General features: G+C 38.5%; 1 long non-coding RNA gene across 1 annotated transcript; it reads left to right on the forward strand.

Annotated features, from left to right (window-relative positions):
* The first annotated feature begins 9899 nt into the window (after positions 1 to 9899).
* LOC118800297 lies at positions 9900 to 24436 on the forward strand. The gene is made up of 3 exons (XR_005006218.1): positions 9900 to 10076; positions 17301 to 17472; positions 22015 to 24436. It is a non-coding gene; the product is annotated as an uncharacterized LOC118800297 (long non-coding RNA).
* The last annotated feature ends 942 nt before the right edge of the window (positions 24437 to 25378 follow it).

Consider the following 25378-nt stretch of genomic DNA (forward strand, 5'->3'; position numbering starts at 1 on the left):
TCTAGGGAGGACCCTGGATAGTCAGAGGGCCATCTGTCTAGGGAGAACCCTGGATAGTCAGAGGGCCATCTGTCTAAGGAGAACCCTGGATAGTCAGAGGGCCACCTGTCTAGGGAGGACCCTGGTTAGTCAGAGGGCCACCTGTCTAGGGAGAACCCTGGATAGTCAGAGGGCCACCTGTCTAGGGAGGACCCTGGTTAGTCAGAGGGCCACCTGTCTAGGGAGGACCCTGGTTAGTCAGGTCTGTCATTACCCTCAGTACAACGCCCCTGGACAGATGAGACAAAGATGAACTTGTAGCAAAATGATGGGAAGAGTATGGAGAAGGGAAGGAACTGCTCATGATCCAAAGCACACCACTTCATCTGGAGGTAGTGTTATGGTGTAGGCATGTATTGCTGCCAGTGGAACTTAATCCCTTGTATTTACTGATGACGTGATTGCTGATAAAAACAGCAGAATGATTTCTGAAGAGTATATGGCTATATTATCTGCTCAGAATCAGCCATATGCTTTAATGGAGCTTTACAGTGCAGATGGACAATGACCTGAAGCCTACTGCAAAAGAAACCCAAGACTTTTTAAGGCAGAGAAGAGTAATAGTCTGCAATGGCTAAGTCAGTCACCTGACCTCAATCTAAGTGAGCATGCATTTCACTTACTGAAGGCAAAACTGAAGGTAAAACACCCCAAGAACAAGCAAAAACTGAAGACCGCTGCAGTAAAGGTCTGACAGAGCATCACCAGGGACGAAACCCAACATCTAGTGATGTCTGTGGGTTCCAGACTTTAGGCAGTCATTGACTGCAAAGGATTTGCAAGCGAGTATTAAAAAGACAATTTATGATTGTTACTTTTTCCAATTACTTCTGAGGGCCTAAAATTAAGGGGTGATAAATGGAAAATGGTGTAATTCTTACAGCATTCATCCAATTTAGATGTAAATACCAGTATGCACTTTGTATTGAATGTTGTATTCATTATTTAATTTCAACTCCAATATGCTCTGCTTGACAGCTAAAATAATAACTTTGTCGACATCTAAATATTTATGGACCTAACTGTACTTTCACCAGAATGTTCAACTGTATTTTAAACACTAGTGTTTAAAGCCTAAATGCCACTTTCTCTTTATTAACATTAACAGTAATGTTTATTTCACGTTACTGTTCAGGCCATCTGTATAACTTCAAAACAGCAACATTGTAAAAAGCATTGCAGAAGAACGTTTAAAACCTAAACATTTATATTTGTATTTCCTGCAGTTCAGAACTACTAGATTTATTATAATATCAGGCAATCATTCAGTTTTTTCATGTTCCAGTTGTCTTAATCACTGTGTATTCCCCAATTGAGATCACACTGGTTTCATTAACTGGTGTTTTTTTCTGATTTTCAGTGACCTAAACTGTGTGATAGATCTGAATTTGGACCTATATTACACCTGTGGTTGATCCTGAGAATAAGAAGAATTAGAACTCTTGCAGGAGATTATAGATGCCAGCACAGAAGTAAACTCAGAGACCAGAGGGGTACTTATTTAGTTTTGTGAAATGTTTTCAGCCAAACTATCTCCTCCTTGAAATGTTTGAACACTTGTTTGGTCAGAGACACTGACACAAAGCCTCACAATTATCGCACTTCTTCTGAAGCCAGACAAGGAAGAACTTCAGTGTAGTTTTTACAGGCCAATTTCACTTGTGAATGTACAAACCCAAGTCCACTTCCAAGTTGGGACAGTAGGTAAAAAAAGCAAATAAAAAAGAAAGCAGTGGCTTATTAATCTACTATGAAGTGTATTTGAACACAAAAAGTACAAGGACTTGTTTTTTAGTAAATACACATGTATTCTGAAATTTAGGCCTATAACACTTCCAAAAAGTTTAGGACAGGGCCAATTCAAGATTATGAACGTTTGGTAAATGTTAAAACATCTTAAACAAGTGATTTGAAGGCCTATTTCCTTATGATCAAAGATGGGTCGAGGCTCACCACTCTCCAGTCCAACTGTTTAATGTTCCTCTGGACTCAGGCTTATCTGAAATGGACTGCAGTGCACGTGTATTGTGGTCTGACGAGTCAAACTTTTCGATTGTGTATGGAAATAATGGATGTTGTGTTCTCTGGGCCAAAGAAGAAAAGGACCATCCAGATTGTTACTGGCGTGAAGTTATTTCATTACTTTCAGGCCCATCACTTCATCCAGAATGAAACCAACTAACTTCAGTAATACACACTGTCTTACAGATTGTCAGGCATTTTAAGGGCCAAATCTAGAATATATTTATCATCATCATCATCATCATCATCATCATCATCACTGTGTCTCTTGCAGCTGTTATTGGACAGGATCAGGACAGACTGGGTAGAAAAAATAAGCATAGAAATATCCCATGATACAACAGACATGACCCACAAGTTCTGGTTCTATTTAAAGCTGACAGGCTTCTGGTCATCTATATTCCAAACCCTTAATAAAACATTTGATTGACGTGTGCAGCCTGATACATACCGCAGAAGAATACTGTTTGAATGGAGATCACCTCAGTCAGCGAAACATCAGCTCAATCGTGTGATACTATTTTTAAAACTGTAATGCATCCAGACCAATCAGACGCATGGGTTAAAAAACAAAAGAGTGAGGCTTTATTGTCGAGGGCTTTGGCAAAACATGCAGTCGTGAAACAGGCAGAGATCAAATCCAGAAAAGTCAAAAGGCAAAAAAGGAAATTCATAACAAACCAGGCCACCAAATCCAAAGGGCAGAGACAAACAAAGTCAAGAAATCCAAGGCAGGCCAAGCGGTAACAGAAGGACAATCAGAAGAAAAACGTTCAGTAGCTCTCAATGGAAGAAGCAATAGCTCGCAAAGTAACTAGTCTAAAAGCCCAGGCTTTATACTAAATCTAACTGGTCACATGACTAGAAGAAACAAGTGTCCAGGATTAATATTCAGATGAATGTGATCAATTATTGGAGCGCTGAGACGCATCATCAGTCATGTGATCCCCCAGAGGGTTCTGGGAGATGGAGTTCATGGAAGCCTCAGAGCCGGAGGGACAAAAACTAGAAAACATTAGACAAAAACTAGACATGATCGATTTCTCTCACCACAAATTTAGTTTTATTTACACAATATGAGGGTTCAAGGGGCAACAGTTTTATTCTCACTGGCAGTTATTTTCCTAATATGTAGATGGTCTTTCTCTTATTCTTGCTTCATAACAGTATATTCCGGACTCGGGGTTAAAAGGTTTAGTCTGCATTCAGTGCAGTTTTCAGATATTGAGAGTCACTTTTAAAATAGCAGAACTCTTATGTAGTATAACTAACATTTCATATTTTAATGTCACTGCCTTGAGATCCAATTGATCACTTAACTTTAAAATACTTACGCTTTAAAAATGTCTAAAGTATCATCAAGTTTTAATTTTGTGTGTCATACTATACATTCCAGTGCTCAGAAACAAAATAAAAAAAGATTGGTTCACTTGGAGCAGTCAATTGGTGTGTCTCAATATCTACTGAGCTCTCTTACTAGCCACTGTCTACATAGGCAGCTGTTTAAGTAGGCAGCATTTTAACCATCATCAAACCTTTTAAGACAGATAAATGAAATACTGTAGTTAGACAGCAGTGATGTTGCTGCTTGTTCCCACCCACTGCGAACAAACAGCGTTTACTTACCTCAGCCATCAGAATCGCCTTAGCGTTTTACCACCATGGGTTTTGTTCTTGCGTGTTTTTTTTTAGGGATTTTAATTGTATTTGCTCTGGTGGAACAGCAGAATAGACAATAATTTTGACATTCTGTGGTCAGACACCTAAATTTAAGAAGACATGCGCTACTTGCTGCTCTTGAACAGGTAAGATGTACACAGTTTCTCTGAGGTAAACTTTCCTCTAAACACTCTGAGGGGAAAAAACAACAGTAAATCCTTCCTCCACAACATACAAGGTTCATTAAACAGCTAGTGGCTAGTGGCTCAGTTAGGTAAATAACAATTTTTTAAAACAAATAATGTTTCAGAAGAATGATGTACACAACTATACAATTTAATAAATAACAGTTGAATACAGTCATTTACTCTGAGTGAGCCCAACGATGGAGCCAGCAAGGAGGCTTGATGGCATGAGTGAGCACTACAAGAGAGAAGACCTCAAACTATTTATGCAGCCATGTTGTAGCATCATGCTAATGGCTGGGGCTGGTTCTGAGAGACTTTGGAAGTGTGGCTATGCAGATTGCCACATGCAAAGGCTTATGGTACGTGCGCCCTCCGTCAAAGGGACTATTTGTGTTGTTAATGTTGTTTGTTAATTATTGGTACGTGCATATGTTATTTGTATTATGTGTCTGGGGGGTTTGTGTTTGGTGCTGGTTACCATGTACAGGTAGCATGGGGCTAACGGTGATCTCCCCCAGTAGTTCAGTGCTCTGCATGTGCCTTTCCTGCTGTGGTATTGAATAAAGAGCACCCCCCAGAGATCTCTAGTGGAACAGTGCTATGAAGAACTTAAAGTCGAATGGTGAAAGAGGAAGAGCCCTGCAAAAGAACACGACAGCGCTCAGAGGCTCCACTGGGAAGACACTATGGCGAAGCTTGACATCAGAGCCAGCGTGAGGGTGCCCAACAGTGATGCCAGCATGGCATGGCTGGAGGCGGGAGCCGGCACTGGGCTGGCAAGTAAATGGATGCTGGCCGGGGAGGTTCGGTGACAGCCACATGCTGTGGGTTGTCTGCAGCGTGGACTTTAGATGGCTCATCACGCTCGCCACTACGAGCTCGCCGAGATGTCTACTGAGACCAGCTGTGCTCACGCACACCAGGAGAGGCACATCGCACAGCAGGAAGGCATCCATTGCTCCCACACAGAGGTTTGGGGGTTATCCCTGCATTGCTAACCCCATCGCCCTCATCACTCCTTTGAAAAAGCGTGTAAGAAGAGAAGAGCGGGTAATCTTCAACAGGCATTCATGCAAAAGCACGTGCTATAATTATGCAAGCCTTTGGGAGGCTGAAGACTTGGTGGAGGTCTTCCTGCATGCCCTTGAAGTCCACCCACAGTTTGGAACACAATAATAGAAACTTTAAAATATTAGGTGTGTATGAACATAGATATTCTTGCATTACCAACACAACATAACGTTCCTAAACCGGTTTGAAAAAGAAAAACAGTAATTCTTATTACATTGGCTAAAAGAAGACCTCATATAATTCAAAAATAGGACTGGGAAACTGTTAGACTCAGCAGATGTATAAAAAGAGATTATTATTAATACATACATCTGTTTATAGTTAGTTTATGAACTGCTGCACCTGCCAGCCAACTTTCAAGTATCGAGCTTAAAATCAGGAACAGAAACATGAATAACAAACAGGGGCAGCAGAAGTTTTTTCCATGCTTATGAGAAAAGATGAGAATAATGGAGGACATCATTGTCCCAAATTATGACAGTTATTGAAGGCTGTGTTAGTAGAGAGACGTGTAATAAGTAAATCTGCTGTTGGACTTATGCATTTAGATGTTGAATAATTTGCTATAATTGATGCTACAGATTTGGGTTTAACCCTTATTCTGTCTCCTGCCATTGACATGCCAGGATTGATGAGATGATCTACTGTTCCCTGAATTTGGAAATGTCAGTTATTGCATGTCACTCAGTGTGAATGCCAGGTTCTTCTCCTGTGGATGCTCTGCCTCAGTCTGTCCGTCTACTGGCATTCTGAATGTGAATACTAGGCTTCTGGTTTGACATCATTTGGGGCAATCATACTCCCAAACTCTCATCATACTTATATCTTTCTGATATGTTGGATGAAATGTATTTTGTTTGGTTGGTTGAATGCAGAACGTTTTACTCAAACATAATTTCTGGTCAATTTACCCAGAGCAAAGAACAGATTCCACTCTATGATGTTCTTATTGATTGGTTGAGAAGGCTTTTTATTGTTCTAAAACATTAGGTTATGAAATGTAAAACTATGTATTGTTCCCCTGAGAAAAAAATGTCTTTAAGGTGCACAGTTGGACTTTGAGGGAACATTTATGTTGTTTGTTCCTTGATGAACAAAAATATACCTGCACAGAACGTTTTTTCTGAGTATGTTGAAGCTAAACTGCAGAAACAGCCTGTTTTGAATTTAAATGTTTCTGTGATGTCACGAAAACCAGCACACATATATTATAATAATAACTGCTGCACCATTTAAGGTGGCGTGGAAAATTTCGTTGAAGCTGGCCGATAGGAAGCTGACCTCAGCCTCATATTTCAACTACAGATAGGTTAGTTTGATAGTCTAAATATCCATAACAGAAATTGTTTCCAGCGCTAAAAGAATAATTAGGATATTTTGAACCTGAATCAGCTGATTGCGGGGGAATAGTAATATTAAGCTGAGTCTGAGCTGAATTAAAGTTTGGTAGCTAGCATAGCACAAATCACAAACTGCTAGGTTTGAGCTCAGTGTGAGCTGTCCTGACAACCAGAGTAACAAATTTTGCGTTGATTATGGTTATTAATATTTTGAGTTGACCACAGCCTTTTCACGTCTTCATTTTGAATCTTTTCATGTATTTTCACATCTTTTCATGTCATGTCAAATTATGGAGTGTAGTATCAATAAGCATTGGTATTGATATTGGTATCGGTACTCTAACAATACCCATCCCTGCTTATAATGTATATGTATAATATAGGACACGTTTCACCCTGATTTAACATTCACCCACTCCTCAGAGGAAGAGAGCTTGTGACGCAATAGAGACCGTACATATAAGAAAGAGTTCAAGGGATAAAATCCTGCCTGATTTTTATTTATTTTTTTTTAAAAGGGGATAACCTACTACACTGTTTTGAATGATTTTAATTTATAAAAGTAAACTGACTGTTTTAAAATTTCAGCTTCATTGAACATGAAGTAGTCAAGTAACAGAATAATTATCATGTGTTTTAGGTTCTGTTAACTTATTATTAAGGAAGATAAAATTAAAAATGAAGGTAGCCAGATTAGCAATGGACTGGCGACCTGTCCAGGGTTTTTCCTGCCTTCCCCCTGATGAACACTGGGATAGGCTCCAGTACCCCCCACAATCCAGAAGGATAAGCAGCTTAGAAGACGGATGGATGGATGGCTAGCAGATTAACTTTCTAAACTATAATAATAATAATCACTTATTTAAAAACCAGCGCAACCCGAGCCTGATGTTGTAGAAAATGTTTACCCCGTATTTTATTTGGCCCGTCGTGCTCAGGTCGGATAGTGGAATGTTTATCAGGACAAATTTACCAAGATGGAATGCTGTGTTTTATCGTCTTTTATATTTAAACCATTGTTTAGTGAAGAAGAGTTTTGCTGAATGGTTATTTATCTTTTAAAATATATGAAAACTACCAATGAATTGTTTCTTTGTTGGCAGGATATTAGAGAGGAGATGTGTAGCTGCATGAGTTTCATAGTCATTTCCTGAACCATATTAACAGTAAATTACAATAAAATAGCAGCTTTATCCTGTGACTCCACACTCACCTGGACTGGATGTGTTTACGTAACTACCATTGTAAAATCACTAGCTAGTAAATTACTGTAAATTTACATATAAAAAAATACTTTCATCAGATCTACAAATGTTTTAAAAAATATCAGTGAATATATTTTGCACTGTCTATGCACAGAATATGTCTAATATGCATTTATCAGACATTTTAGTTTTGTTTATAAAACTATAAACCAAACCAAACCAAAAACCTATATCTGGCAAAACCAATGAACAAAAACATTTTGTCAGCACCTCAGTGTTCAAACGTTCAATCAAAAAAACAAAGCCAAAAACTTAGGATGATACACCACACGTGAATCGTGAGAAAAAAAAAAAACAATTAAAAAATTAGAAAAGTGAATGGGTGAAATCCCATAACAGTTCTACAATGAACTGGGCTAAACTCCAGATCTTTACCTGCCCAGCCAGCATCCCTGCTTAAGACTACATCACCACTGAATTGCTGTTTGAAAATCTATTTCAGTAGCATTACCTAACTTTTTGTCAGAGAACTGAAAGATCTTCAACATACATTAATACAGTGGCATGCAAAAGTTTTGGCACCCCAAGAGATTTCAGCTCTCAGATAACTTTTACCAAGATCTTAATTTGTTGATGCTGACTCATCTACTGCAAATGAAATTTACCTATAGGTACAAAAAAGTAACCTGAACCTGAGTAGACTAAATGTTAGCTGTGTAGCAGTAGGCAGCTAATGATGGAACCACTGAGGAAGTAAATATTGAGACATATCTAAGATTGAGGTTGGTCTAGGATAATCATTTTAAACTAGCTTATTAACATTTGTTAACTTCACCCTACATAGCTGGTGGACATTGCTAGATAACATCAGTTTTGTCCACATTTAGGGGAAGTGACCTAATTAAGCCAAAGCACCATAAAAGCCCACCTGTTTGAGATACAATGAGGGGAAACGGATATTTAGACACTTTAGTGTTTGTTATTTAATATATTTCCAGCGCATACAGTTCTGCAGTTTTAGCACCCCTGGTAAGGAAGGGTAAAAGGGTTTTCACCTTTTACACATTCACCTTTTGGTAAATTAGCTTAATCTCACACCGAAAAAATGGGAAAATCCAACCTTTAAAAGAAGTAAAATTATTCTGAACAAAAAAAATCCCTTATTAAGAAATAATTATTTTTAACAAATGTGCCACAATTATTGGCATCTTTGCATCTAATAGTTTGTACAACCTCCCTTTAGCAATAAAACAGGACCTCTCCTATAACATCTTATAAGGTTGGAGAGTACAGAACAGGGACTTTGAGACCTTTCCTCTTTACAGAATCACCAGATCATCCAGGGTCCTCATTCTTCTCTTGTGCACTCTCCTCTTTAGTGGGTTGCGATGGCCACAACAGAAGCTTGATTTTGTGTTGATTTTTTTGTTAATCTAGTGATATGTTTTGGATCATTGTCTTTCAGGAAGATCTAATGATGACCCAATTTTAGTTTTTTGGCAGAGGCAGACAGATTTTGATTTAAAATGTCCAGACCCTCCACCATACAATGGGCATCTCCTATTTCAATTGAAGGTTTGAATTTTTCAGTGTGAGATTAAGCTAATTCACCAAAAGGCAAATGTGTTATAACCCTTATAACCACACATGGAGAAAAAGATCAGATTTGGGCCACTTTTACCTGCTGTGTAAACATAGCCTTAGTGTCCTCTGGTGTAGAGCATGACACTAACACAGAGCAGGCTAATCAGAGCTACATAATGTATATTTACACCGTGACAGGGCTACACTCTGGTTTATGGGAGTACAGATGAGCCAATGCAACACACAGGAATGAATGATTTTGTGCAGGTTTGTAGGGAACAAGACTGGCATGTGGTCCTGTGGACAATTCAAATTCATTTCAGTTCATTTCAAATGTTCAGTATTTGTACAGACCTTTTTATAATGGACATCATCACAGAGCAGCTTTAGAGAAATTTGGGTGTAGCGCCCATAATGAACATCACTGAGGGAAACAGAAGTCGGATTTCCATTCACATATTTTAATGTATATTTTGACATATCGACTAAAAAAGACTTCATAGGAACAGCAAATGTTGAATAAAATGGTGGAATTTTTGTAGGTAAAAAAATGTGTTTAATTATAATGGAAACCCCTTTTTTCATATAAATAATGAAAATGGTGATAGAATAATGTGGCTCACATAGCTGAGAAACAGGACGAGGTAGCCAGTACCAGTAGACAGCAATATTTACCTTGTTTATTTGTGAGTGTGCATGTGTGTGTTTAATCTGTTTTACTCGTTACTTCATTGTGTTACATGTGCGTGTTGATCTGTAAATGTGAGAAGTTTTTCTTCTTCTCTCTACAGGCTGCCCTGGTGCAGGATTACAGATGAAGGCTGTGCTGTTCTGTTTGATGCTCTGAAATCAAACCCCCCATCACAGCTGAAAGAGCTGAACCTGAGCGGCAATAAACCAAGCGATTCAGCAGTGGAGGCACTCTGTAAACTACTGATGGACAAAGACTGTAAGCTGGAGAGACTAGAGTGAGTTACTGACTTACTGTCTCTACACACACACACCACATTAGATCGGTCTCCTAAGGGTGATCTCTGGAGACTAAAAGCTCTGATTTTCAGATAAACGATATTGTGACTATTTTGCTGCATGTTATAGAGAATGGTTTTATCATACTTCTATATCTCTTAATTCACAGATTTGTAATATATATCAATTGAGTCTTGACTATAATGAAATATTGAAAGAAAAAGACTTAACAAATGCCAGAATGTTTGTCAGATGAATTTGAAGAACTCCAAAAACATTTTTATGCTGCTACAGAAAACAACATAGTAAATGGAAAGGAAAAAGAAAGAGAGTCTAAAAATATTAAAGATGTGATAGACCTGCTGGTATGAAGTCTGAGTCTCTCTTCTCTCCACACTCACTGTGTTCTTCTTATCCGTTGAAGAACACAAACAGCTCACACAGCCTCAGCCTGCAGCTCCATCAGCCTCATGGTGTTTGGAGACCAGTGTGGACGCTAGACATGAGACTGTATTCAGTAATTCTGTATGCTGAGATATTAAACTCACAAGTAACATTAGCATTGATGCTTTAAAATACACTCACAGAAATTTAGTCATATAAGCTGCAGCTTCACCAGAGATTTGTAGACACTCAGATCAGCTCTGCTTTCACGAACTCCCACTACACAGTCACAGTCTGACCATGTGCTAAACTCCCTCCACTGAGTGGATCAGAGCAGGTAAACACACCCAGAGTGAGCAGCACACAAACCCACAGCACAGCAGAAGAAGGAGCACTCTCACAACTCTCCTCCTTCAAAGGTGATGTTCTGCATTTTTTAATGCATATTTTAACACTGAATAAAACGACTTGATAGGAAAAACAAATATTGAATAAAATAGGCACAATTCACTTAAAAGTTTATTCGTTTGAGAGCATTTTGTTGGTGAATAAAAGGGAACGTTAAGGATGATGAAAACATGTTTGCCCAAGGGTGGCTACACACCTCCAAAAGTGGTGGGGCAAAACATATTGTAAAAAAAAAAACATATCTGGCTGTGTAACAACGTGCAACTACGCCACTGACTAAATGAAACTACCTTTCACGTTAGGCTGATGACATGTCTCTGTAAACTCAATTATGAACAGAGTCAGTGTTTGTTTTGACTCTGCGCTTCACTGCGTTCAGCCTCAGATAGCAAACCTTGCTAGCTCTCTAAAGAACATCAGGCTATTTTCATACCCAGCAGACTTTACACTAGGCAAAGGCAGGAGGCTGTCTAGGGCCCCATGAAAATACAAATTAGATATTCTGCATGTGTCAAAGTTCAGTAACGTGTTCTGAAATATATATACATTTTAAAAAAAGCTTTGATTTGCTGTTGTAGCAGTTATTTTCAGTAATGTTAATGCAGCCCCACCCCCAGGTCAGGTTATAATGGACTATTCCATGTTGTCATGTGATGAGACAACTGTGTGACTGGTACAAGCAAAGTAAGCAATAATCTACATTTTGGAGAGGCAGCTCGTCAGTGTCGTTTTCTGGGTGTTTAGAGGGAAAATCTAGCTAATAAAGTTAAACAAGTGTAGTACAGAAAGGATAAAAGAGGGGGAAAGCAAAAGGCTACACTCCCAAAGCTCACATTTTTGAGTCATAACAGTGTTAATGTTTCAGTGCAGTTACTAATTACTTCTTTTGAAATGTTCTCATGACTAATTCTGCCTTACTCTGTACCAAATGATCTTACTATGTTGGCAGATACTTTTGCTTGTTTCAGCTAGATTTCATGGAACAGACAAAATCATCTGCTAGTATAGTGAGATAATTTCACTGCATACAATGATTTAAGTTAAACAAAAAGGTTTAGCAACAAGTCACATAACCTTATAATATTCTTACAGCAACCTCAAAATGAGAAATATTAGATATAACGACTAGATTTAAGATAATTTCTCTTGCCAAGGTATACATTTTTGCAGTGTGGACAGTTACATCACTAATATTCAAATATGTTTCCAGGGGGCTCTTTTCTTGTCTTTTGCCTAGAGCCCCTGAATCACTAACTATCAATAAAAGTTGTGGGGAATTGTTTTATTTCTAGTTTTCTTTTTCCTTTGTTGTAAGTTGTTATTCATTGGTAAGCAGTATTATAATGCTGAAGGGTTGTTTTGAGAAGTCACTTATGTTTTGTTCTCGTGGTTTGAACAATAATAGTAAATGACCTTTACGACACCCCTAAGGAGGATTTTGCCTTCCTGCGACAGAGCACTCAGTTTACGACACTAAGGTATTTACAATAGGCTCTGAGTCCCTGAGAAACACGACTCAGTTCTTTTATGACAGGATCTAAGGCTCTGAGAACTCTGACTTCAGTTTTACGATGGTACCAAGGGTCCTGGGGGGATAGTCAGTGGCAAAGTATAAGAGCTGGGTGTCTGAACTGCTGTTTAGACGGGGATTTTAAGCAGAATTGGACAGAGTGCTCTTTCTTTGAATAAATCATTGTTTCTGCAACACAGCTCCTATACCTTGTCATCAACTACAGGTCAGCGCTCCATGTAGTTTATCAAATAGTGGTGGGTCAAATTCCTGCTTGCCCCCATGGTTTTGGCAGACCTGCATTTTTAGAATAAATAATGTAAAGTCACGTAGAATAATGTGGCGCAAGTGTTTATGTTTAAGTGCTTGGCTATAACTACAAGACATAAGGTAGCAGGTGCCAGTAGACTGATGAAGAAATTAAAATTTACATGTCAAATTTTCATGTAACTTCATTGTGTGTGTGTGTGTGTGTGTGTGTTTTGTGGTGTTTAATCTGTGTGTTGCTCGTTACTTCATTGAGTGTGTTTGTTGTGCTGTTTAATCTGTGTTGCTCATTACTTCATTGTGTGTGTGTTGTGGTGTCTAATCTGTGTTGCTCATTACTTCATTGTGTGTGTGTGTTGTGGTGTTTAATCTGTGTGTTGCTCGTTACTTCATTGAGTGTGTGTGTGTTGTGGTGTTTAATCTGTGTGTTGCTCGTTACTTCATTGTGTGTGTGTGTGTATGTTGTGGTGTTTAATCTGTGTGTTGCTCGTTACTTCATTGTGTGTGTGTGTGTTGTGGTGTTTAATCTGTGTGTTGCTCGTTACTTCATTGTGTGTGTGTGTGTTGTGGTGTTTAATCTGTGTGTTGCTCGTTACTTCATTGTGTGTGTGTGTGTGTTGTGGTGTTTAATCTGTGTGTTGCTCGTTACTTTATTGTGTGTGTGTTGTGTTTAATCTGTGTGTTGCTCATTACTTCATTGTGTGTGTGTGTTGTGTTTAATCTGTGTGTTGCTCGTTACTTCGAGTGTGTGTGTGTATGTTGTGGTGTTTAATCTGTGTGTTGCTCGTTACTTCATTGTGTGTGTGTGTTGTGTTTAATCTGTGTGTTGCTCGTTACTTCATTGTGTGTGTGTGTATTGTGGTGTTTAATCTGTGTTGCTCGTTACTTCATTGAGTGTGTGTGTGTATGTTGTGGTGTTTAATCTGTGTGTTGCTCGTTACTTCATTGTGTGTGTATTGTGGTGTTTAATCTGTGTGTTGCTCGTTACTTCATTGTGTGTGTGTTGTGTTTAATCTGTGTGTTGCTCGTTACTTCATTATGTGTGTGTGTTGTGGTGTTTAATCTGTGTGTTGCTCGTTACTTCGAGTGTGTGTGTGTATGTTGTGGTGTTTAATCTGTGTGTTGCTCGTTACTTCATTGTGTGTGTGTGTTGTGGTGTTTAATCTGTGTGTTGCTCGTTACTTCATTGTGTGTGTGTGTGTTGTGGTGTTTAATCTGTGTTGCTTGTTACTTCATTGTGTGTGTGTATGTTGTGGTGTTTAATATGTGTGTTGCTCTTTACTTCATTGAGTGTGTGTGTGTTGTGGTGTTTAATCTGTGTGTTGCTCGTTACTTCATTGTGTGTGTGTGTGTTGTGGTGTTTAATCTGTGTGTTGCTCGTTACTTCATTGTGTGTGTGTGTGTTGTGGTGTTTAATCTGTGTGTTGCTCGTTACTTCATTGTGTGTGTGTGTTGTGGTGTTTAATCTGTGTGTTACTCGTTACTTCATTGTGTGTGTGTTGTGGTGTTTAATCTGTGTGTTGCTCATTACTTCATTGTGTGTATTGTGGTGTTTAATCTGTGTGTTGCTCGTTACTTCATTGTGTGTGTGTTGTGTTTAATCTGTGTGTTGCTCGTTACTTCGAGTATGTGTGTGTATGTTGTGGTGTTTAATCTGTGTGTTGCTCGTTACTTCATTGTGTGTGTGTGTTGTGGTGTTTAATCTGTGTGTTGCTCGTTACTTCATTGTGTGTGTGTGTGTATTGTGGTGTTTAATCTGTGTGTTGCTCGTTACTTCATTGTGTGTGTGTGTGTTGTGGTGTTTAATCTGTGTGTTGCTCGTTACTTCATTGTGTGTGTGTGTGTTGTGGTGTTTAATCTGTGTGTTGCTCGTTACTTCATTGTGTGTGTGTGTGTGTTGTGGTGTTTAATCTGTGTGTTGCTCGTTACTTTATTGTGTGTGTGTTGTGTTTAATCTGTGTGTTGCTCATTACTTCATTGTGTGTGTGTGTTGTGTTTAATCTGTGTGTTGCTCGTTACTTCGAGTGTGTGTGTGTATGTTGTGGTGTTTAATCTGTGTGTTGCTCGTTACTTCATTGTGTGTGTGTGTTGTGTTTAATCTGTGTGTTGCTCGTTACTTCATTGTGTGTGTGTGTATTGTGGTGTTTAATCTGTGTTGCTCGTTACTTCATTGAGTGTGTGTGTGTATGTTGTGGTGTTTAATCTGTGTGTTGCTCGTTACTTCATTGTGTGTGTATTGTGGTGTTTAATCTGTGTGTTGCTCGTTACTTCATTGTGTGTGTGTTGTGTTTAATCTGTGTGTTGCTCGTTACTTCATTATGTGTGTGTGTTGTGGTGTTTAATCTGTGTGTTGCTCGTTACTTCGAGTGTGTGTGTGTATGTTGTGGTGTTTAATCTGTGTGTTGCTCGTTACTTCATTGTGTGTGTGTGTTGTGGTGTTTAATCTGTGTGTTGCTCGTTACTTCATTGTGTGTGTGTGTGTTGTGGTGTTTAATCTGTGTGCTTGTTACTTCATTGTGTGTGTGTATGTTGTGGTGTTTAATATGTGTGTTGCTCTTTACTTCATTGAGTGTGTGTGTGTTGTGGTGTTTAATCTGTGTGTTGCTCGTTACTTCATTGTGTGTGTGTGTGTTGTGGTGTTTAATCTGTGTGTTGCTCGTTACTTCATTGTGTGTGTGTGTGTTGTGGTGTTTAATCTGTGTGTTGCTCGTTACTTCATTGTGTGTGTGTGTTGTGGTGTTTAATCTGTGTGTTACTCGTTACTTCATTGTGTGTGTGTTGTGGTGTTTAATCTGTGTGTTGCTCATTACTTCATTGTGTGTATTGTGGTGTTTAATCTGTGTGTTGCTCGTTACTTCATTGTGTGTGTGTTGTGTTTAATCTGTGTGTTGCTCGTTACTTCGAGTATGTGTGTGTATGTTGTGGTGTTTAATCTGTGTGTTGCTCGTTACTTCATTGTGTGTGTGTGTTGTGGTGTTTAATCTGTGTGTTGCTCGTTACTTCATTGTGTGTGTGTGTGTATTGTGGTGTTTAATCTGTGTGTTGCTCGTTACTTCATTGTGTGTGTGTGTTGTGGTGTTTAATCTATGTTGCTCGTTACTTCATTGTGTGTGTGTTGTGGTGTTTAATCTGTGTGTTGCCCGTTACTTCATTGTGTGTGTGTGTGTTGTTGTGTTTAATCTGTGTGTTGCTCGTTACTTCATTGTGTGTGTGTTGTGTTTAATCTGTGTGTTGCTCGTTACTTCATTGTGTGTGTGTGTGTTGTGTTTAATCTGTGTGTTGCTCATTACTTCATTGTGTGTGTGTGTGTTGTGTTTAATCTGTGTGTTGCTCGTTACTTCGAGTGTGTGTGTGTGTATGTTGTGGTGTTTAATCTGTGTGTTGCTCGTTACTTCATTGTGTGTGTGTGTGTTGTGTTTAATCTGTGTGTTGCTCGTTACTTCATTGTGTGTGTGTTGTGGTGTTTAATCTGTGTGTTGCTTGTTACTTCATTGTGTGTGTGTGTTGTGGTGTTTAATCTGTGTGTTGCTCGTTACTTCATTGAGTGTGTGTGTGTGTATGTTGTGGTGTTTAATCTGTGTGTTGCTTGTTACTTCATTGTGTGTGTGTGTGTTGTGTTTAATCTGTGTTGCTTGTTACTTCATTGTGTGTGTGTGTGTTGTGTTTAATCTGTGTTGCTTGTTACTTCATTGTGTGTGTGTGTGTTGTGTTTAATCTGTGTTGCTTGTTACTTCATTGTGTGTGTTCTGTGGTGTTTAATCTGTGTGTTGCTCGTTACTTCATTGTGTGTGTGTTTTGTGGTGTTTAATCTGTGTTGCTCGTTACTTCATTGTGTGTGTGTGTGTGTGTGTATGTTGTGGTGTTTAATCTGTGTGTTGCTCGTTACTTCATTGTGTGTGTGTGTGTGTGTATGTTGTGGTGTTTAATCTGTGTGTTGCTCGTTACTTCATTGTGTGTGTGTGTTGTGGTGTTTAATCTGTGTGTTGCTTGTTACTTCATTGAGTGTGTGTGTGTGTGTTGTGGTGTTTAATCTGTGTGTTGCTCGTTACTTCATTGTGTGTGTGTTGTGGTGTTTAATCTGTGTATTGCTCGTTACTTCATTGTGTGTGTGTGTGTGTGTTGTGGTGTTTAATCTGTGTTGCTCGTTACTTCATTGTGTGTGTGTTGTGGTGTTTAATCTGTGTGTTGCTCGTTACTTCATTGTGTGTGTGTGTTGTGGTGTTTAATCTGTGTTGCTTGTTACTACATTGAGTGTGTGTGTGTGTGTTGTGGTGTTTAATCTGTGTGTTGCTCGTTACTTCATTGTGTGTGTGTGTTGTGGTGTTTAATCTGTGTTGCTTGTTACTACATTGAGTGTGTGTTGTGGTGTTTAATCTGTGTGTTGCTCGTTACTTCATTGTGTTTGTGTTGTTGTGTTTAATCTGTGTGTTGCTCGTTACTTCATTGTGTGTGTGTGTGTTGTGGTGTTTAATCTGTGTTGCTCGTTACTTCATTGTGTGTGTGTGTTTGTGTTGTTGTGTTTAATCTGTGTGTTGCTCGTTACTTCATTGTGTGTGTGTGTTTGTGTTGTTGTGTTTAATCTGTGTGTTGCTCGTTACTTCATTGTGTGTGTGTGTTGATCTGTAACTGTGAGGTGTTTTTCTTCTCTCTGCAGACTGGAATACTGCAGTATTACAGATAAAGGCTGTGCTGATCTGATTAACGCTGTGAATCCCTCACTCCGGAAATCTCTCAGGCTGAACCTGAACAACAATAAAGCAGGAGATTTAGCAGAAGAAGCTCTTAGGTCTACTGAAAGATCCGCACTGTAAACTGGAGAAACCAGAGTGAGTTACTGACTTGCTGTCTCCACATACACACACACACACACACACACACACACACACACAAACGCACACACACACACACACACACACACAAAAGAAATGCAGAGTTCAGTAGTTGGAGCTAGACAGCTTTGACTGTTGTTTATTAGTCTGCATCATATTTGAAGTTGTTCTGTGGTAGGTAAAACATTCTAAGTGCACCCATATAGGATTTTTTGGACACCTTTTTTCTGTGTTTTATCCACCTGGTTGCTCACTACCAATGAACACACAACACACAACACTAAACAGAACAGAGCTTCAATTTATATTAAGACTACATGTCAAGGGTGTAACTCTAGGTTAAACATTGGAGGGATTAAACAGGGTCCAGAAGCATGCAGCCACAGGGACAAAATAGCAAAAGCTAACCGCAAGAATTACAACCTAAATATGCAGTTGATTACATTGATGGTATAACACAGTTAGAAAATCAACTGGGCCTGTCACGATTATTACATAGTCACCTGATTACTCCAGTTGACTCCAGTCGTTTTCCACAGTTGTTAGATTTCGCAATCATACTATGCTGCAATTTCAAAATAGTTGGGACGCTGTGTAAAATGTAAATAAATGTAAATAAAAACAGAATGCAATGATTTGCAAATCTCATTGGCCCATATTTTATTCACAATAGAACACAGAACACATATCAGATGCTGAAAGTGAGGCATTTTACCATTTCATGAAAAACATTAACTCATTTAGAACTTGATGGCAGCAACATGGCTCAAAAAAGTTGGGACAGGGGCAACAAAACACTGGAAAAGTAAGTGGCACTAATAAAAAACAGCTGGAGGAGCAATTTGCAACTAACCCATGTGACTGGGTATAAAAAGAGCATTTTAGAGAGGCAGAGTCTCTCAGAAGCAAAGATGGACAGAGGTTCACCAACTTGCGAAAAACTGTCTAAAAATTGTGGAACAATTTCAGAAAAATATTCCTCAATGTAAAATTGTGAAGACTTTGGAAATCCCACCATCTACAGTACATAATATCATCAAAAGATTTAGAGAATCTGAAGAAATCCCTGTGCGCGACGGACAGGGCCAACGGTCAATACTGGATGCTCATGATCTTTGGGCCCTCTGGCGGCACTGCGTCGAAACAGGCAGGATTCTGTACTGGAAATCACTGCATGGGCTCAGGAACACTTCCAGAAATCACTGTCTGTGAACACAGTTCACCGTCAAGCCACAAATGCAAATTAAAGCTGTATCATACAAAGACAAAACCATATATATAACTATACATATAAACAGGATCCAGAAACGCTGCCAACTTCTCTGAGTCAAAGCTCATTTAAAATGGACTTGAGGGAAGTGGAAAAGTGTCCTGTGGTCCTATGAAATCATGGACACTGTGTCCTCTGGGCTAAAGACCACTCAGCTTGTTATCAGTGCACAGTTCAAAAGCCAGTATTCATGATGGTATAGGGGGCAGTAGTGCACATGGCATGGGTGACGTGCACATCTGTGAAGGCACCATTAATGCTGAATGATATAAACATGTTTTGGCAACATTTGCTGCCTTCCAGACGACGTCTTTTTCAGGGAAGGCCTTGATTTTTTCAGCAAGACGATGTCAAACCACATTCTGCATGTATTACAGCAGCATTGCTCCATATTAAAAGAGTCTGGGTGCTAAAGTGGCCTACCTGAAGTCCAGACCTGTCACCACTGATAACGTTTGCCGCAATATGAAATGCAAAAATATGACAAAGGAGACCACAAACTGTTGAGAAGCTGAAATCCTGTATCAAACAAGAACAGGAAAACATTTCACTTTCAGACCTACAGCAGTGTCTCCTCAGTTCACAAACACTTACAGAGTGTTGTTAAATCAAGAGGTGATGAAACACAGTGGTAAACAGGCCCCTGTCCCAACTTTCAACATCACTACATTCTACACACTACATTGCAAATCACTACATTCTGTTTTTATTTACATTTATAAACATTTTACACAGCGTCCCAACATTTTTGGAATTAGGGTTGTATATAAAAGAAAGAAAATGCATTCATTGAGACATCAAGGGGCTTATGAAAACAAAAATCAAGTTCTGACTTTCAGCATGAGTAATGTTCATATTTGTTAACTATGTACCTAACTCTGTTTTTAACATGTGTACTAGCAAAATGAGTGTTTTTTGCTTATATTCTCTCTCTTGTAAAAAGCATGTAGCTTTGCATAACTCTACACATAATTCTGTGTAACTAGACATTTGTGTGAGTTTGTGTGTTTAAGTACACAACAGTGTAGTTTATCATTTAGCCACAAGTAAACATAACTAGGAAGTAGGATGGCTAATCAGCCAGTTTGACCACTTTAGGCTTGTGCTTTAATACATAAATGAACAATTAATTAAGCAATTATTTATGACAGTTAATCATCAGCTGAAATTTCATGATCGTTACAACCCTAGAACCATTATCTTTACTGGATTTCTAACAAGTTGTAGATGTTAATGCTTTCATGCATGAACTACTAAAAATACCTAGACATTTTAGGTGTTTTAGAGGTTTTTACTACTCAGAAGTGAATTGAGGTTCACGAAAATATACTTCCAAAAATCCAAAAATCACATTTAATAATAGTCTGTATCTCCCTGTATATATATGTGACCAGCACATTCTAGAAGTGAAGCGAGAAACAAGGGTGGAGAACACAATTATTGAAAAAGACTTTCACTGTGTTTCTAAACTCACATGCCTCACTTTTTATCTCACTTCCTGCGTATAATATAGCTGTATTCCCTCCTCATGTCTGTCAGCTTCTGCCTCCTGTGTTTCTCCTTCTCTTTTTATGCCTATCATAATAATAAACAATAACAGTTGTTATAATTTTAGCATAAACGCAGACCTAAAATCACCCTTTAAGTATTTAATATCTGGAAGCGCTTTGCTGGTAGCATGTGGACCACAGGAGTGATGATGTATAGATAATTTAGTTAGGACAATAATGTTAAGTAAACATATTGTGCTCTTTTTTTAAACCATTTAATAAAGTTCCTTGTGCTCTTTGAAAGACAACCGTGACGAATATGAAAGAAATAACACCTTAATTCAGTGTTTGTTTGTTAAATTTACTGTCATTTATCTCTCAGTGAAGAACAGTTAATTTTCTGGGTGTGTTGTATGTTAATGAGCACTGCTCTCATTGGTGGTCTCAACAGGGGGTGTGGCTTTATGTGGTGGAGAGCTCCGCAGTGGCTGCTGTAGAGCTCATTGTAGAGACACCAAACAGAGAGATGTTTTAAGGGGGGTCAGGGTGTTTGTTCAATGTGACGCAATATTGAGCAGCAATTTTTCATAGTTCTCTGAACAGGAAAGATGAGTAAAAAATATTACAGCCTGTCAGGTCAGCTAGATTTAGAGCTACTTTAAATCAACTATAAGTTCTAGCTAACACAACCACAGATAATGATAATGCTAACGCTAGTCTCGGTCTCAGACTGAGTCCACAGTCTGTTGTGGTGAAGGCTGTTGAAGGCTGTTGTACAGTAACATTAAAATCTGTTTGTACCTAAATATTGATTATCAAAATTAATTAATATTATGGGGCAGCATAGTCAAGTTATGATTATCGAAGGTGGTGTAATCAAACCCCCCATACTGCTCCCACCCCGGTCACACACCCCTGGAAATCTATTGCTACATGACCAAATTTCTATTTGCAGAAATACCCAGTTTTACTTACCATGACGGGAAACAAGTATTCAGACACTTTTGTTTTTGTTATAATTCCAGTGCATATATAAATATACACACATCTTTTATATGATAATTTTGAAATAAATATTAACAAAAAAATTTTGAATGTTGAAAAAACTAGATCAGTAGGGCCCATGAGGGTGCAGTTTGGGTTCATTCCTCTTGAAGAGGCACCAGAATCACTGTGCTGTGTGACTGTAGTCATTACAGAGTTACTGTGTCTGATCTCAGTCTGAGTGAGATGATGAGTTTATACAGTGTTAATAGAGTTGAATTAAAGTTAGAGAGTGTTTAAAGAAGGAGCTCTGAGTTGATGGTGTGACAGTGATGAGAGTTCATGTCTGATCATTCTGTTCTGTGTCTGATCTCAGTCTGAGTGAGATGAGGAGTTTATACAGTGTTAATAGAGTTGAATTAAAGTTAGAGAGTGTTTAAAGAAGGAGCTCTGAGTTGATGGTGTGACAGTGATGAGAGTTCATGTCTGATCATTCTGTTCTGTGTCTGATCTCAGTCTGAGTGAGATGAGGAGTTTATACAGTGTTAATAGAGTTTAATTAAAGTTAGAGAGTGTTTAAAGAAGGAGCTCTGAGTTGATAGTGTGACTGATGAGAGTTCATGTCTGATCATTCTGTTCTGTGTCTGATCTCAGTCTGAGTGGGATGAGGAGTTTATACAGTGTTAATAGAGTTGAATTAAAGTTAGAGAGTGTTTAAAGAAGGAGCTCTGAGTTGATGGTGTGACGGTGATGAGAGTTCATGTCTGATCATTCTGTTCTGTTTCTGTCTTACAGGATCTGAACACTCAGACGCCAAACCTGAAGAGATTCTCAGAGATCTGAGGACCCTCTGTGTGTGATGGTCATCTGTGTGTTTGTGTCTTTATAGTTTAAATGTGTGAACAGATGCAGGTCTGACTGCTTACCCTGCTTACTGTGTGACATCACTTTCTGTGCATAAGTGATTTGTACCTTCTGTGACCTGTCAATCAAACCCCTCATATTATGTAAGGACCAACATTGGGGGTGATGAGGATGAGAGAGAGAGAGAGAGAGAGTAAATAAAATCAATTTGAAAATATCACTTGACAGAGTGAAGGTTTCGATATGTATTTTCAGCTGAAAATAAACATATAAATAAATAGTTACATGATTAATTAAATAAACATAAACAGGGCAGCTGGAGTCAAATCAGTTTATGGGACAGTAATAGCAGTTTATTGAAGAACGAGGGATGGGGAAGAACAAATGAAAGGAAAAGGTGTATTACAGTTACAGATGGGTAAAAAGGAGCAATGATCTTGTTAAAAAACTAAAGGAGAAGTTTATTGTTGGTCTAATACTCATATTCAGCAGTTAGTCTGTTCACTCTGAGATTTAGGTCACACTTTTGCAGAATGGACTTCACTAAATGTTGATCCTAGTTACGGCCCTGACCACTGTCTCTGTTTACTTCCTATAGTTTAACCTAAAGCTCAGTCTAACACCACAAACGATGGGCTGTACATACTGAACATACTGCATTTACACAGACTACTCTGCTGTGTTTCTGCTGCAGTTTGTAGTGCTGTAAACTAGAGGTGGGCAATATGGCAGAAATATCATCACAATATTAATATACAATACATATTTTGACACACAGTGCACTAGTATTGTCACATTAAAAACTGACAAAAAACTCTGGATACAATAAATAATATTCAGTGTTTCCCACGGTGCACTGCTCTAAATCCAGTTAAACAGGACTGATTAAGCTCTCTTTATGATGAAACATGCAGCTGGTCAGTGTTCTTTAATTAGAGAGTTTATTATTATATACTCAGAAAGGAAAATTGTGTATTATGATAAACTTTATCATGACAAATATTGTCATCTTGCCCACCTCTACAGTAAAATATGATATTGTTAGTGTATCTTCTACATTCTGCTGCACAGCTGATGATGATGAATGAGAGTGGTTCTGATGGTGAACAGCAGTGCAGCATGAATGAGCTTTAGATTCAACTGAGTGTCAGTCTGTAACCCAGAGCTCCAGCAGCATCAGGCTTCATTACACACTTCACCACTAGAGGGAGACAAACAGTAAGACATTATAAACCTTACTGCAGTGAAAGAACCCCTCTGTCCTTATGCTCTCTATGCTTATGTTTATAAATGTGAAAACAATGTAAATAATGCATTGAAATGTTTATATACTCTTGATATTATTACATATTATTTTACTTTTATATTTACTAACATGATTCTGATGGTGAACAGCAGTGCAGTATGAATGAGCTTTAGATTCAGCTGAGTGTCAGTCTGTAACCCAGAGCTCCAGCAGGATCAGGCTTCATTACACACTTCACCACTAGAGGGTGATAAAATCTTACTGCAGTGGAAGAACCGCCTCTGTCCTTATGCTCTCTATATCCTTATGTTTATAAACGTAAAAACAAAAAGAAACACAAGTGTGTGTTGAAATGTGATTATCCTCTTATTGTATTGTTACATATTTTACTTTTACATTATTAATTTACTTTTATATTTACTAACATGATTCTGATGGTGAACAGCAGTGCAGTATGAATGAGCTTTAGATTCAGCTGAGTGTCGGTCTGTAACCCAGAGCTCCAGCAGGATCAGGCTTCATTACACACTTCACCACTAGGGGGAGACCAACAGTAAGACATTATAACACCTTACTGCAGTGGAAGAGCTGCCTCTGTCTGCCTCTGTCTGACTCTGTCCTTATGCTCTCTATCCTTGTGTATATACACGTAAAAACAAAAAGAAACAAAAAAACAAGCGTGTTGAAATATGATTAACATCTTATTGTATTGTTACATATTATTTTACTTTTAGATTTACTAACATGATTCTGATGGTGAACAGCAGTGCAGCATGAATGAGCTTTAGATTCAGCTGAGTGTCAGTATTTAACCCAGAGCTCCAGCAGGATCAGGCTTCATTACACACTTCACCACTAGAGGCAGACAAACAGTAAGACATTATAAAACCTTACTGCAGTGGAGGAACTGCCTCAGTCTGACTCTGTCCTCATGCTCTCTATCATGTTCATAAATGTAAAAAACAAAAGAAGTGTGTGTTGAAATGTGATCAGCCTCTGATTGTATTATTACATATTATTTTACTTTTAATTTTTCTTTTATATTTACTAACTCCACATTTATGATCTGTTACATGTTTGAAGCCAATAAAACGGATGTTAAGATGATCTGGATGTTTCTGTCTCTCACTGCTGATCTGTGTTTTGTCTCTTCATCTGAATAAACCCTCAGCTGATCCTCTAACTCTGCTCACAGTTTCTTTTAGGTCCTCTAATAAAAATCTAAAACAAGCAGCAGAAGCAGGCGGAATAACCAGGGGGAGGGAATTAAGTCTTAAATGTGTTTCAGAGGAAAATGTGTTTTTAAAAAAGAAAACCTATTTAACTGAATTTTACCAGGATTTTTACTACAAACCACAAAAAACAAGCTTTTCCATCTTAGCTTAGATTTACGCAGTTTATACCTATTTATTTATTTATTTATTTGTTTGTTTGTCATTTAGCTGTGGAGGGTGAAACATTTATATGAAAATAAATAAAAGTGGAAATAAATAAATGGCAGAAAACTGTAAATAAACATAAAATCATAAATAAATAAGTGCATATTTTATTTATTTATGTGATTCTAAATTTGTTTCTATATTTCTTTTTTCAGTATGCTAATGAGAAAGACTAAACCTGCACACTATTGGTTAATCATAGAGGAAGCAGTGTGTTTGATTAATCTTACCTTGTTTTTGAAACGCTGTTAACACTTCAGTGATGCTGGAAGATCTGAGCCGAGTCTCTACACTGTTACGTATAATAGTGGACGAATCAGACAGTGGACACCTGGACAGGGACTACGCAGAGTTGGGACAGCTGAGTGGTGAAGTAGATGGAGCTGCATTGGTGACCCTTCAAGACGCTGCTGACCAACTTCATCACCTGTCAGAGTCTGAAGACTTCATCATTCTGTATCACTAACAGCCGGACGCTGACTGTGTGTGCAGACACGGCTCAGCCAGACGGACTCTGATCTGCAGACGCTGATGCTGCAGGGTCAGCAATGTCCAGCTCAGCCCACTGGAGGGTCATATTTAATCAATGTAATTATATAATAACACTGTA

This window comes from Colossoma macropomum, unplaced genomic scaffold (assembly GCF_904425465.1).
Source record: "Colossoma macropomum unplaced genomic scaffold, Colossoma_macropomum, whole genome shotgun sequence".
NCBI lineage: Eukaryota > Metazoa > Chordata > Actinopteri > Characiformes > Serrasalmidae > Colossoma > Colossoma macropomum.